Below are 14,095 nucleotides of genomic sequence, written 5' to 3' on the forward strand. Positions count from 1 at the left end.
TTACTGCTTCTCTGCTCCAGAATTCCCTAAGTATCTATACACCAAGTGTGATTCCATCTTCTGGTGTGGAGCTGTCTTCTTTATCAGTAAACGACCTGGTTTCCACGGCCTTCTTTGGCTGCTCTCTGCCTCTCCCTGCAATGTCTCCAGGTCAGTATGAGTATCTTCCTACTCCAAATACCCAACACTCCGCCAGCATTTCTCCAGCCAGCATCTCCTTCATTCCCTCGTGCCTTTTCATTCTGCCTGGCTATGGTTTTTTGAGGTTTTTGTTTGATTTGGTTTTGGTTTTGGTTTGCTTTGGTTTTGGTTTTGGTTTTTGGTTTTGGTTTTGCCCATCTGTCTACCTGTTGTCTCAGAGCCAAGTATATTTATCTAAATCTTCATCGTTACTAAGTCTTCACAGGCTCCTGGAATCCATCCCTCAACGTCCAAGTGGCTTTGGCTCTTCAGCTGTGATTACATTGACTTCCGCACCCACTGGGGCTCTTCACCCCCCACTAGGACCTACAGTGTAGATGAGCATCTGTCCCAGCTGGGTTGTTCCTGCTGGAGAATTAGAATTACTCAGCTTTTTTTTTTTTTTTAATTTCTTGCGCATTGGATTCTCTTTGTTCTGTGACTCTTTACAGAAAAACTTGAAGGCAGTTTACAATAAGAACATCACATAAACCAGGCATGGTGGCACATGCCTTTAATCCCAGCACTGGGGAGGCAGAGGCAGGCAGATCTCCATGAGTTCGAGGCCAGCCTCAACTACAAAGTGAATCCAGGACAGCCAAGGCTACACAGAGAAACCCTGTCTCAAAAAACCAAAATAAAGAAAGAAATAAAATAAAAAGGGTTTGGGGTTTTTTTTGTTTTTTTGTTTTGTTTTGTTTTGTTTTGTTTTGTTTTGTCCTAACCTCCTGCCCTCACCAACAGATCAGGACAAAAATCAAAACATACTCACAGTAAAGCTCCACATCACCAAACCGCAGCTACAGCTGAGTTAATGCTACCTACCTTCTGATAAACCAGGAGAGATAAAGAGCAAAGTCCTCAAACCATTCTTTGTTTTCACGCTTACAAAAGGCAAACCAAAGTAGCCCATGTTAACCACACCCACTACTTCTCTATCGCCCATCACCCCACCTTGCAGGACCACCGTGACTCTGAAGTGACAAATCTGCTTGTCATTCTTTGTTGCTTCTCTCAGCTTTTCCTTGTTCACAAAACAAGCCTCTTCTTTTCCTCAGTCCATCAGACCAGGGGTTTTGTTTTATGAACTGGAGTTTTGCTCAACTCTAAGGTTGAAAACAAAGTGAGCTAAGATCTTGGAAGTAAAGCAGTTCTGCTCTTGCTCTTTTACACTTGGGTGTCATAACTGAAGTTCCCCTCAGCCCTCTGACCTTATTTGTTAAATAATGAAATTAAAATTGAAGAGGAAAATTCTATTTGTATTCCTTCCCTACCAACAGACAATACATTTGAATGGTAGCAGAACTGGGTGCAGTAGCACACGCCTGTAATCCCAGCACTCTGGGAGGCAGAGGCAGATCTCTGTGAGTTCAAGATCAGCCTGGTCTACAAAATGAGTCTAGGACAGACAAGGACAGACACAGAGAAGCCCTATCTCAAAAAACAAAACAAAAAAGAAAGAAAGAAAGAAAGAAAGAAAGAAAGAAAGAAAGAAAGCAGGATTTATATGAGTCACATTGGACTGATATAATCTAACACTAGTTTGCAGTTCAAACAATAGTATACAAGGTAAAAGGAGTTGTTGGAAAGGCTTGGTTGTCAGTTTGACAACATCTAGAAGAGCTAACACCTAAGGTGCTCAGCACACCTGGGGAGGCATCACTTAATCATGATATTTGAGAAGGGAGGACCCAGCCCCAAATCGGAGCTGCACTGTGTGATGGCAGTCCACACCGAACCGCGTGGGAAAAGGAAGCATTTGCTGCTCTGCCTGCCTCTCGCTGACACGTCTGTCTGTCCTGTTGCTCCGGCGCCCTTTTACCTGTGTTAGAACTAACTTCCTTGGGCATAGACTGAACATCAGCTGCTTTCCAGGACTCTTCTAGGACTCTAGCACCAGAGAGGGACCGCTGAACAACACAGCAACAACCAGCCTTTGTTTGTGAAATACCTATTGTTGGACTACCTGAACCATAGCCTGTAAATCAGTCTAATAAATTCCATACATACACATACATATATACATATACATGTCATATATTACATATATATGTCATATATACTAATAAATCCCATATATAATGAGTCTTGTTCCTTGAGAGACCTCTAATACAGTGTCCTTTTAAGTTGATTTTTTTTTAATATGGAAATTTTCATTAGGAAGAGATTTAAATGAACCCAGTAATCCAGAAAATATATAAATTATTCATCCTTATTGGTGATTGAGTAATTGAAAATGTGATGTCACTGGGTGCTCACACCCATGATCCCAGCACTCGGAAGGCAGAGACAGGCAGCTCTCTGTGAGTTTGAGGGCAGCCTGGTCTACAAAGCAAGTTCAGGATAGCCAAGGCTACACAGAAACACCCTGTCTCAAAAAATAAAAATAAAAATAAAAGAAAGGAAGGAAGGAAGGAAAATGTGATGTCATTTTAAGGATGATGTAGTATTAAAATGAAGAAATGCAGTATCACTACATATCCACTAAAGTGTCAAAAATGAAAAATATTTACAGCATTAAATACTATAGAGGAGACAGAATAAGCAGGACCTTGCCCAGCATGTAAATCAGTACAAATGCTGAGATGGTGAGTGTGTTTGCGGGGAGGAGGGGTACGTGTGCACATGTCTGTGCAAGTACACATGTCTATGTATTTGTGGAAGCCAGAAGATGTTGGGTATCCTGTTTTATTCTCTAACTTACTCTTTTTCTAAAAAATTTTATTAAATTGTGAGTTATCCATGTGGTCAGAATGCTTACTGCCATCAGTTTTTCTTTTCTTTTTGTCGTTTGTTTTTTGTTTTGTTTTTTAAATATTTTATGTATGAGTGTTCTATCTGCATGTACACCTGCATCCCAGAAGAGGGCATTAGAGGGTATAGATGGTTGTGAAGCCACCATGTGGTTGCTGGGAATTGAACTCAGGACCTCTGGAAGAGCTGACAGTGCTCTTAACCACTGAGCCATCTCTCCAACTTAAGACAGGCTTTCTCACTGACCCTGCAGCTAGGGTGACAACCAGCAAGCTTCAGTCATCCTCCTGTCTCCACTTCTCCTCACCCAGTGACCCTGGAGCTATAGAAAAGCAAGACCACACCAAGCTCTCCCCGACTCCTGCCCCTAGTTTATGTGGTTTCATTTAAACATAAATAAAGCATGCACCTGAGCCATTTACTTATTTTCTTTGCCAAGCTGACTGACATTGGGACTATGAGTGATCACCAGCTGTGCTTGTCTTTCTACGTTGGCTTTGTGGTTCTTGGACGAAACTTTGTGAGCAATCCAGCATAGTAAGCTTAGTCAACATAGCAATAGTGATGACATTGTGGAACAAAAACTTCCAGAAGCCTGGGAAGTCCTAGGTAGCATATACTTGGTTTTCTTGTTTCTCCAGGAACCAATGTTGGGCATCAGGATCCGGTCCTTGAGTCTCCTCCTTACCCTGTTGTCTACACCTCTGGGTTGCCATCAGTTTCGTTTCATTTTGGCATATCAGTTTGACTGTTGCCTGATGAGCTTCTTGGTTCTCTCCTAGGACTCTAGCACCAGAGAGGGACCGCTGAACAGCAGAGCAACAACCGAAATGCCCATTGTTTGTGAAATGCCCATTGTTTGTGAAATGCCCATTTGTTGGACTACCCGGACCACAGCCTGTAAATCAGTCTAATAAATTCCATACATACACACATATATACATATACATGTCATATATTCCATATATATGTCATATATACTAATAAATCCCATATATAATGAGTCCCCTTCCTTTAGAGACCTCTAATACAGTGTCCTTTTAAATTAATTTTTTTAATATGGAAATTTTCACTAGGAAGAGATTTAAATGAATCCAGCAATCAGACTTTGGTATTGTTATTCATATGGCTGCTTCATACTTTGTAAACACTCCCTTCAACACCTTCTGATTGGTGTAATCAAGAGCTGACTAGCCAATAGCTGAGATAGGAAAGGAAGGCGGGACTTCCACCAGAGATTGGAGCTTTGGGAAAGAAGGGGGTGGGGGGGAGACAGGTGCCAGGACTGAGAGACTGAGGAGAAATAGCAAGCCATTGCAGAATGCAGGGATTAATTTAAGTTATGAGAGCTAGTTGGGAGCGAGCCTAAGCTAGGGCCAAGCTTTCATATTCATAAAAGCCTCCAGGTCATTATTGGGAGCTGCGGTCCGAAGGAAGTCCCGGCACAGCATTATATGCATCTGAAGCAGGAACTGCAATGACAGGCAGCAGAACTCTGGTTGTTCCTATGAGGGGAAAATTGACTGAGACAAGTCACAAGGAAACATTCCGGGATGACCGAATATCCTACCTTTTTATATATATGCAGAAAAAATAAGTCCCTGAAACCTAACCACTAACACTGCCTTTAATTATGAATTCACAAACAAATAAACTGAAAGCTAATGCCTGGAGAATGTCTTGAAACTGGATTGTGATGCTCGTTGTACAAAGTCTTGCTGAAACTCACCAAACTGCCCCCTAGCCGTGAGTGGAACTCACGACATGTCAATCATATCTTAATCACCATGAAGTGAAAAGATAGTACATGTGAGATTACAAAAAAAGTTAACCACTCTCGGATTTGGGGTACATCTTTTCTTCAGGACAGTTTAGCGATGTGTGTCAAGATATTTAAAGGAAGTGTGCCTTCTGGCCAAGCAATTCCACTTCAGAAATTTTTGACAGGAAAGCCTCTGAGGACACACACACAGAGATTTATTTTTGACAGATGTATGCTGAAGTGCCATTTGTTATAGATGAAACCTGAAGGCAGCTTAACATCTACCAGTGGCATGCTAGCGAAACATGTGTGAATATATGTGCACACACAGATATAAAAATAGTAGTGTTCTAGGCAGTGGTGGTGCACGCCTTTAATCCCAGCACTTGGGAGATAGTGGCAGGTAGATCACTGTGAGTTCAAGGCCAGCCTGGTCTACAAAGCGAGTCCAGGACAGCCACGATAACACAGAGAAACCCTGTCTTGGAAAAAAGAAAGAGAGAGAGAGAGAGAGAGAGAGAGAGAGAGAGAGAAGAGAAGAAAAGAAAACCAAAAAATAATATTGTAAACTAATAATAGTCAATATTGAAAACTATTCACAAGACATTGATAAAAATACATTGTAAAATACGTATAAAACAGTATGATTAGTCATATATTGCACAATGCCTTCAATAGTATCCTGTGTTATTACTGCATATATACTAATACTACACTTATCCAGATTATATGACAGAGATTACACAAGAGAGTGACTGAGTGGGCCATGGTATGGTTAAGATAGTACATTTCTGTTTTTTTCTAATTTATGTTATTAATTTTTAAAATAATCTTTAAGGGCCTGGAGAGATGACTCAGTGGTTAAGAGCACTGTCTGCTCATCCAGAGGACCTAGGTTCAGTTCCCAGCAACCACATGACAACTCCCACCATCCGTTTTCAGGGGAGCTAATGCCATCTTCTGGCTTCCAGCACCATGTGTGCAAGTGATAAGCAGATATACACATGCAGGCAATATGACCCATGCTCATAAAATAAAACAAAATTTAATCTAATGTGACTTAATAATGGGAGAGGTAAGAAATCATTAGAATTGGTGTTTACTTGTGGTGAATATGATAATATGGATAAAGTAATATATTATATGATTTTAATAGGTTCTGAAAATTTAGTCCAACTCCTGTGTGAATTGAATTATGTAGTCTGTGATGGCAATAAAATTCTGCAAGGAAAGGGGTCAGTGTAACTATTGCCCGTGTTTCTGTCTTTAACGTTCACAACACTTCAACATTCAGATGAAATCAGGAAGCATGTAAGCCCCTGAATGCACGTGTAAGTTCTTGTGCATGTAGGGGTCAGGGGTCAAAGTCAAGTGTTTTTCTCAATGTCTGTCTACCTCATTTTCTGAGGCAGAGTCTCTCACTGAACCTGGAGCTCACTGATTTGGCCAAACTGGCTGGCCAGCAAGCTCCGTAGATTCACCTGTCTCCATCTCCCCAGTTATAGGCAAATGCCGGCTTTTTCTACGGGCACTTAAGGATCCAAACACAGGTTTGTATGCTGGTGTGGCAAGCACTGGCTATGTCATCATGGCCCCAGAAGTCACTCTTAATTGTTGTACTTTTGTATTATATTGGTTCTAAACCTCAATCGAGTTAAGAAAGCCTGGCTCCTTGGTATGCTTTTCTTTTTCCAGTTTCACAGCAGCAGCCACCTGCTCAGCCACTTTTTAAGAAGCATTTGATATTTTGGTTTGTTTTGTTTTTTGAGACAGGGTTTTTCTGTGTATCCTTGGCTGCCCTTGACTTGCTTTATAGGCCAGGCTAGCCTCAAGCTCACAGTGATCCTCCTGCCTCTGCCTCCCAAGTGCTGGAATTAAAGGCAAGCGCCACCACGCCTGGCTTTTAAGAACCAGTTCAAAGCCGGGCGTGGTGGCGCACGCCTTTAATCCCAGCACTCCGGAGGCAGAGGCAGGTGGATCGCTGTGAGTTCGAGGCCAGCCTGGTCTACAAAGTGAGTCCAGGACAGCCAAGGCTACACAGAGAGACCCTGTCTCGAAAAACCAAAAAAAAAAAAAAAAGAACCAGTTCAAATGCTTAAAGAATCTGCCTGATCACTGGGGATATGGCTCAGTTGGTGGAGTGCTTGCCTGGTGCGCGCAGTCCTGGGTTTGGGATGCTGGTAGATATAGGGGTGCAGGCACATCATGCGAACATTCTGGAGGTGGAGGCAGGAGAATCAGGAATTCACAGTAATCTAATCCTTGGCTCTATTGTGAGTTTAAGGCCTTGGTTGCATGAGACCCTGTTTCGGGGGGGGGGGGGGGTTGGGGAGGGGGAAATAATCTTCCTACTTTCTGGAATTGGTAAAGCCTACGTGCATCTGCCCTCACAGACTGTGGGCAGGAAGCAAAACTGCCCACAGGTCCAAGCACCAAGGCAACAAGCAGGACTGATGAAAACAGACCTCCCATGGCATTCCTTCCAGAAACAAAAGCACCCTGGGCTCACCTTTCTCCTGGAAACTCGAGCTCTTAGAGCAAGGTCACCTTGGCCAGGTGCTATGCCCTCTGCAGAGAGTCCAACTCTTACCCAAAGTCGGCCAGAAGTCAGGAGCGAGGCTACAGTTTGGGTCCTTTGTCTCCTAACAAGGTCCAAAGCTGTAGTCAAAGAGAAGATAGTTAGGCCGATGCAAGACTTGAGGTAGGTAGCGAGGAAACGTGTGTGTTGTCGATGGTTTTGTCCCTAGCTGGCCATTTTCTGGAGCAGGCTTCTCCCTTTTTAGTGGTTATGCCTCCTTCCCCAGAGGGCCCATGCACATGGGGAGCGTTTTAAGGCTCCTTTGAGTCAGACAGGTTGTGGCTTTCGGAAACCCACACGTTCCTCTGACCACCTGAGGTCTAGCCCCAACAAGCACCTGTGTCCTCTGTGCCCTCCCCGACTCCTGGGTCCCTGGGCACACCTGTCTTGTCTCCTTCAAGCTTTGCAAAGTCAAAGGATTGTCCCCGTGAGCTGCCCCAGCAAGCGTTGGAACACTTCCCCCCAGTGCGGGATCCTTTTGGCGAGAGCCCTGTTATGGTTTTCCCCTGCAAACTGGATTAACTGGATATGCATACATCTGTAGACAAATACTATTTATTGGACATGCTCCGCAGAGTAACTATAAGTTCTCTTTCCCTTATATGGACACTAAGTGCCTGTGGATGTATACAGGCAAGATGAATGGTGTCCTTGGGCAGCTGGCCTCTCCTGGGGGTAAGGCTATTCGGGCTCTGGCCTACAGACAGGCAGGAATGAATGCAAAACAGAGGGTCTTGCCACATTCATCCAGATCAAACTATGACCCAAGCGAGAGAGAGGCAGAGGGATCTGGGTTGTGTTGCTAATTCAATTTTCAATGCCAGTTAACTTCATTGGCCTAACAAGATAGAGTCATTGCCAAAGTCAATACAGCCGGTCTGTGTGCCTCAGGCCAGCTTTGGCGCTAAAGGAGGTTTTGTTTTTTTTTAATCCCAGACAATCTGTCCTCTGAATGTTAGTTAATGTCCATTTGACTCCCTAGTTTCTACATATAGTTATGAATTTTTGTTTGTTTGTGTGTTTTTTCGAGACAGGCTTTCTCTGCATAGCCTTGACTGTCCTGGACTCTTTGTAGACCAAGCTAGAGTCAAACAGATGTGCCTGCCTCTGCCTCCATGAGTGCTGGGATTACAGGAATTGCACCGGCTGTGGTCATGCATTTCATATTGAAGTTCACAGGAGTGAATTTGGAGTGTTCAAGCCAAACCTTTAGCAAGGGCCCTCTCTCTTGAGTGCCCTTCGCAATATTCGCAAACATACATGTAAACTATGCAATGATTAGAAAAAAAAAATTAACAGCTATTTCCAGACAGGATTCTCCCTCAGTTGTTCACTTTCTAGGAAGATTCAGTTGTTTTGAATCACTAAGAAAATTCCCTACCATGCTCTTATCAAAATATCTTTTAAACAAGATTTATTTTGTTTTTACTTGTATGTGTATATGTGTGTACAACACACGTGTGGGAAATGAACCACTGAGCCGCCGCCTCAGCCCTCCCACCCCTCCCCACCCCTCCCAGCCCTCCCCACCGCTCCCTACCCCTCCCCACCATTCCCAGCCCTCCCCAGCCTTCCCCGTCCCAGCCCTTCTCCAGTGTTCTTGTTTGTCCTGTTCTGGCGCTGCAGGATGAATTCAGGCTTCTCAGCAGCAGGGGGAGATCAGCCTCTCAAGGACTGAACACAGACAGCCTCCTAGAAGCTCTTTTTATTGTTAGACCCAAAAAGACACCTTTAGCAAGTCAGTTTCCACATACCAAAACTTCTTATCTGCTCTAGGGGTTGTCTGGAAAGACCCACCACCTCAGCAATTCTCAGTCATAGGAGACTTCCTGGCTTGCCAGACCTGTCTTGGGACTACATTTTTGCAAAGGCTCTGAGAATCTTTCAAAATGAAGGCCATAAAATAAATCACAGATAACAATCACCGGCTACTTCCAAGCTTAGGTGCCATCACTCCAGATTCACGGCAGATACAACAATTCTGCCAAAATCCTGCTACATAGGTTTCCAGTGACTATCAGTCTGGCTGCTAAACTCTACCTCAAGGAGAGGAAGGGACACGACTTTTTTGTCTGGACAAAGTTTCATTTCATGGTCTCAGTGTAAACACACTCCACTATTTCACTATGAGTTGAGTCATTGGGCCAAGAAGCCATAGAGAGATCCAGGGGTGATGGTGCACATATTTAATGCCAGCACTCTGGAGGCAGAGGCAGGTGGGTCTCAGTGAGTTTGAGGCCAGCCTGGTCTACAAAGCAAGTCCAGGACAGCCAAGGCTACACAGAGAAACCCTGTCTCGGGGGCAGGGATGGGAATAAAAAAACAAAAGCAAAAGGGGAGGGGTGTTAGACAAATGGTTCATAGCTTAAGAGCTCTGGCTTTTCTTCCAAAGGTCCTGAGTTCAATTCCTATCAACCAAAGGGTGGCTCACAACCATCTGTAATGAGATCATCTTCGCCCTTCTGATGTGTAGGCATGTAGGCAGAATACTGTATACAGAATAAAAAAATACATACATACATACATACATACATACATACATAAATCTAAGAAGAAGGAGGAAGAGGAGAAGCCATAGAGATCAAATTCTGGTCTCAGGCATCCTGACACAGAGACATGAAGACCATGACTCTGGTCACTAAGTACATAATGAAGGCCAAGTTTAATATTTAAAGCAATATTTTTTTTAAGATAAAAAGTAGGACTATAAGATAAAATTCAGATTCAGCAAAGCATGGCATAGATTACTGTCTGGGGCACATGACCTGAGGGCAATCAGCCTCATCTGGGAGTGATATGTACTAATTACATAGTTATTATTTTTCTTTGGCCTTCCTGCTTTAAATGACTGACTGAACAAATTTGTACCCACACATCTGGCCTATTTCAGTTGTAGGTACTCTTTAAGCTATATGTTAACTGGGATAATTCCCCTGGTTTTTTCAAAAAACCTGAGGCCCAGACATGTACGTTTCCCTGTGTTGGCTGAAGGACAGCTTTTAATTACTCAGGTGACCTAGAAGCCAAGTCTCTTGTCCCACAGAGGTGATCATGTCCCTTCCTGCTGAGAGCCTAGTGCACACTTGGATTCTGTACTTTGCCTTCAACATATGCATATTGAAGTTAAACTTTAAATCTATAGAAAGGCCAATGTTCACCAACCAGCCAATAAATCTCACCTGTTTTTCAATGTTCCTTTTGCAGCGTGATTGTTCATTTCAATAGTTTCTCTAAGAAAAGCTATTTGACATTTCAATTTTTGCCAAAGATATTCCATAACTGATTTGATAAAACTAAGCCTTCTTTATAATATAGGTCTGCTAAGTGTTCCCTAAGGAAGGTTGGCAGTAGTAAGATATACATATATGAATTCTGTAAGATAAGAGATGTCTATATACTATACTAGCATTTATTAGCATTGTTAAAGTGGATTCTTTACTAACCAGCTTTTTAAATTTTATTTATTTTATTTTATGCGCATTGGTGTTTTGCCTGCATGTGTGTCTGTATGAGGGTGTTCGATCACCTGGAACTGGAGTTATAGACAGTTGTAAACTGCCATATGAGTGCTGGGAAAATTGAACCAGGGTCCTCTGGAAAACTAGCCAGTGAGCTGAGCTAGGCAGCTTTTTAAAAAGGAAGACGTTACTGACAAGCCCACTGAAAATGTCTTTATCAAAACATGTGCTATCATGTATAGATATGAGTATCTTGCTTTATGCCTTTAAAATATCTGAATATTTGAGCGGGGCATGGTGGCGCGCACCTGTAATCCTAGCACTTGGAAGGCAGATTCGGGCAAATCTCTGTGGGTTAGAAGCCAGCCTGGTCTACAAAACGAATCCAGGACAGCCAGGGGTAGACAGAGAAACCCTGCCTCAAAATAAATAAATAAATAAATAAATAAATAAAGTTTGAATATTTCATCAAAAGTTACACCTTTTAAAGTGATGCGTTAGTACATACCTGTACTTTTAGCACGGAGGATGCTGAGATGGGGCAAGGGAGCAGAGAGGACCACATAGTGAGTTCGGAGCCAGCTTAATAGACAGGACAGTGATATCCTATCTCTAGAGACAAATATGTATACATAAACATGTTCTTTACAGGGTCTCATAGATTCCAGGCTGACCTAGAACTCTCCACAAGGTTTTTGGACTTTTGGTCCTCGTCTCCACCTTCTGAGTGCTGGGATTACAGGGATAGGCCACGAGCTTCCTTTTGTTGGATGCTAGGGATGGAAGGCTGGGTGCAGGCCAGGTCAGTGCTCTACCAACTGAGCTGCCTCCCCTGCTGTTGTTATTGTTGTGATGATGGTGGTTTTTTTTTTTCCTTTCTGTTTCGAGAGAGAATTTCTCTGTGTAGCCTTGGCTGTCCTGGACTTGTTTTGTAGACCAGGCTGGCCTCGAACTCACGGAGATCCACCCGCCTCTGCCTCCCTGAGTGCTGGGATTAAAGGTGTGCATCACCACGCCTGGCACTGATTTTTAAAGGTTTTTTTTTTTTTAAAAAAAGCAATTGAACCAGAACGAAACCAGGGCCTAAGACCAGTCAGTTGGAAACTGGCAACCCGAAAACAGAACATCCTACTTTGATCAGGAAAATTAAAATGTTTTCCAAGAAATTCTATTTGTAAAATATTTTCCAAAGTGAGGTCCAGTGGCAGGAATATTTTTGGCAACTAAGCAGCAGGGGGCTGAGAACCTGGTCTGTACCAACATTGCTAACACCAGTGACCAGGCCTGGAAGATCCGGCCTTAAGAACGATTACTTGAAACCGAGCATCTCGGCCCTCGTAGGCCAAGACATGCGCATGCGTACTACGCAGCAGCACTTTAGCCACTAGAGTTGGCTCCTCAGTATCCAGGGTATGCAATGTTGTGCCACGGAACGGTGACACATAATGAAGATGGGGACACCTACGGAAGAGGCTCAACACAAGCTGCCACCTACCCCTACTAAATCTTCAGACACAGGTGCCTGGCAGAACTAATGGATCCTAAAGTCTGCGTGGATCTTTGTGAATGAGATGCCAGGAGCATTTGGGGCGCAGGCCTTTGGCTGGAAGCTTTCAGCCTGGCAGTAGGGGACAGGAGGGCTTTACAGGAAGATATCCATGTTACAACATAGATGGATGGGTCTCAAAATAACCAAGCCAAGGGAAAGCCAGGTGCTTTTAAAATGAGCTTATACTTTGTGATTACATTTATAGAAAACTCTAGCAAGTGCAAGCTAATCTATATTGATGGAAAGCAGGCGAGTGTTTGCATGAGAGGCAGAGGGGAGTAAGTATGTCCACTGTCTTGACTGTAGTGATAGACCCTGGGTGTTTGCATACGTAAAGATCTAATTTTATAGTTCAGATATGGGAAATGTAAGTCACCTATATGTACACACACACACACACAGAGAGAGAGAGAGAGGGAGGGGGAGGAGAGAAAGAGAGAGAGAGAGAGAGAGAGAGAGAGAGAGAGAGAGAGAGAGAGAGAGAGAGAGAGATTGAAATGCTCATTTGATTTCCAGAATTCTGATTCTGCAGGTTCAGGTGGAACCTGGGCATCATCACAATCTTTAAGTTTTACCCAGCTGGACCTGGTAGTGCATGCCTTTAATCCCAGCACTCGCACTCACACTCAGAAGGCAAAGGCCAGCAGATCGCTGTGAGTTCGAGGCCAGCCTGGTCTACAAAGTGAGTCCAGGACAGCCAAGACTACACAGAGAAACCCTGCCTCGAAAAAACCAAAAACGATTTAGTAGGGGTAGGTAGCAGCTTGTATTGAGCCTCAGTTTCCCCTCTTCCGTAGGTGTCCCCATCTTCATCATGGGTCACCATTCAATGGCACAACATTGCATACCCTGGATACTGAGGAGCCAACTCTAGAGGCTAAACCACTGCTGCCAAGCACGCATGCACATGTTGTAAGCAAAGCAGAAAGGACATTTTTATGATCTTTACTTTAATAGTGTCTATTAATTGGGGGGGGGGGGTAGGGGTTTGGTTTGGTTTCAGTTTTGGTTTGGGGGGACACGTCATTGCTATGTAACTCAAGCTGGCCCCAGACTTGGAAGTCTGCCACACTGAATCTTAGAGTGTGGGGATTGTCATTGTGGGCCAGCATGCCAGGTCAAACTACTAAGTTTGTTCATGTGTATGTGAGAGTACACACATCTATGGAGAGCTGAGGTTGACACCAGGGACCTTCCTCAATCACACCCCACCTTATTTTTTTGAGACAAGGTCTCTCAGTTGAGCCCAGAGCTTGTCAATGTGGGAAGTCTAGCTGGCTAACTTTCTGTGGGCATCCCTGTCTCTAGAATTACAAGTGGCTGCTGTGCTCACCCAGCATTTATGATGGTAATGAGCTCTGGTCCTTACACTTGCATGGCAAGTGGTACCCACTGGGCCATCTTTCCAGGCTCAGACTATAACTTTCTTAACCTAAAGGTGAACCTCAGAACAGTTAGTTTTTCTACGCTCAAGAAGCATCTTCAATTATATCTAGGGACCTAAGGAATTGCCGCTGTGTGTGCCAAAGGCTGTGATGGGGAAAGATGAAATCCCTTGCAGGAGGGATGGGATTCGGGAATGGCCAAGAGAGCCCTTAAGGCTTAGAGATAGATAGAACAAGAGGGTTTGTGATGACTGAGAGCGGCGGAAAGAGCCACGGAGAGTTTGGCCACTCAGCGATGGTTAGGGATGAATACTATGGAAGATAGATAAAGCAGGATGCTTTTCTTCCTTCTTCTCAGAGTCCAAAGCCAGAGACTAAGAGGGAGCTCTGACTCTTAGAGGACCAGAAAGATCTTCACTGTGACTGCAG

Source organism: Acomys minous, assembly GCF_964271855.1.
Source record: "Acomys minous genome assembly, chromosome: 1".
Taxonomy (NCBI): domain Eukaryota; kingdom Metazoa; phylum Chordata; class Mammalia; order Rodentia; family Muridae; genus Acomys; species Acomys minous.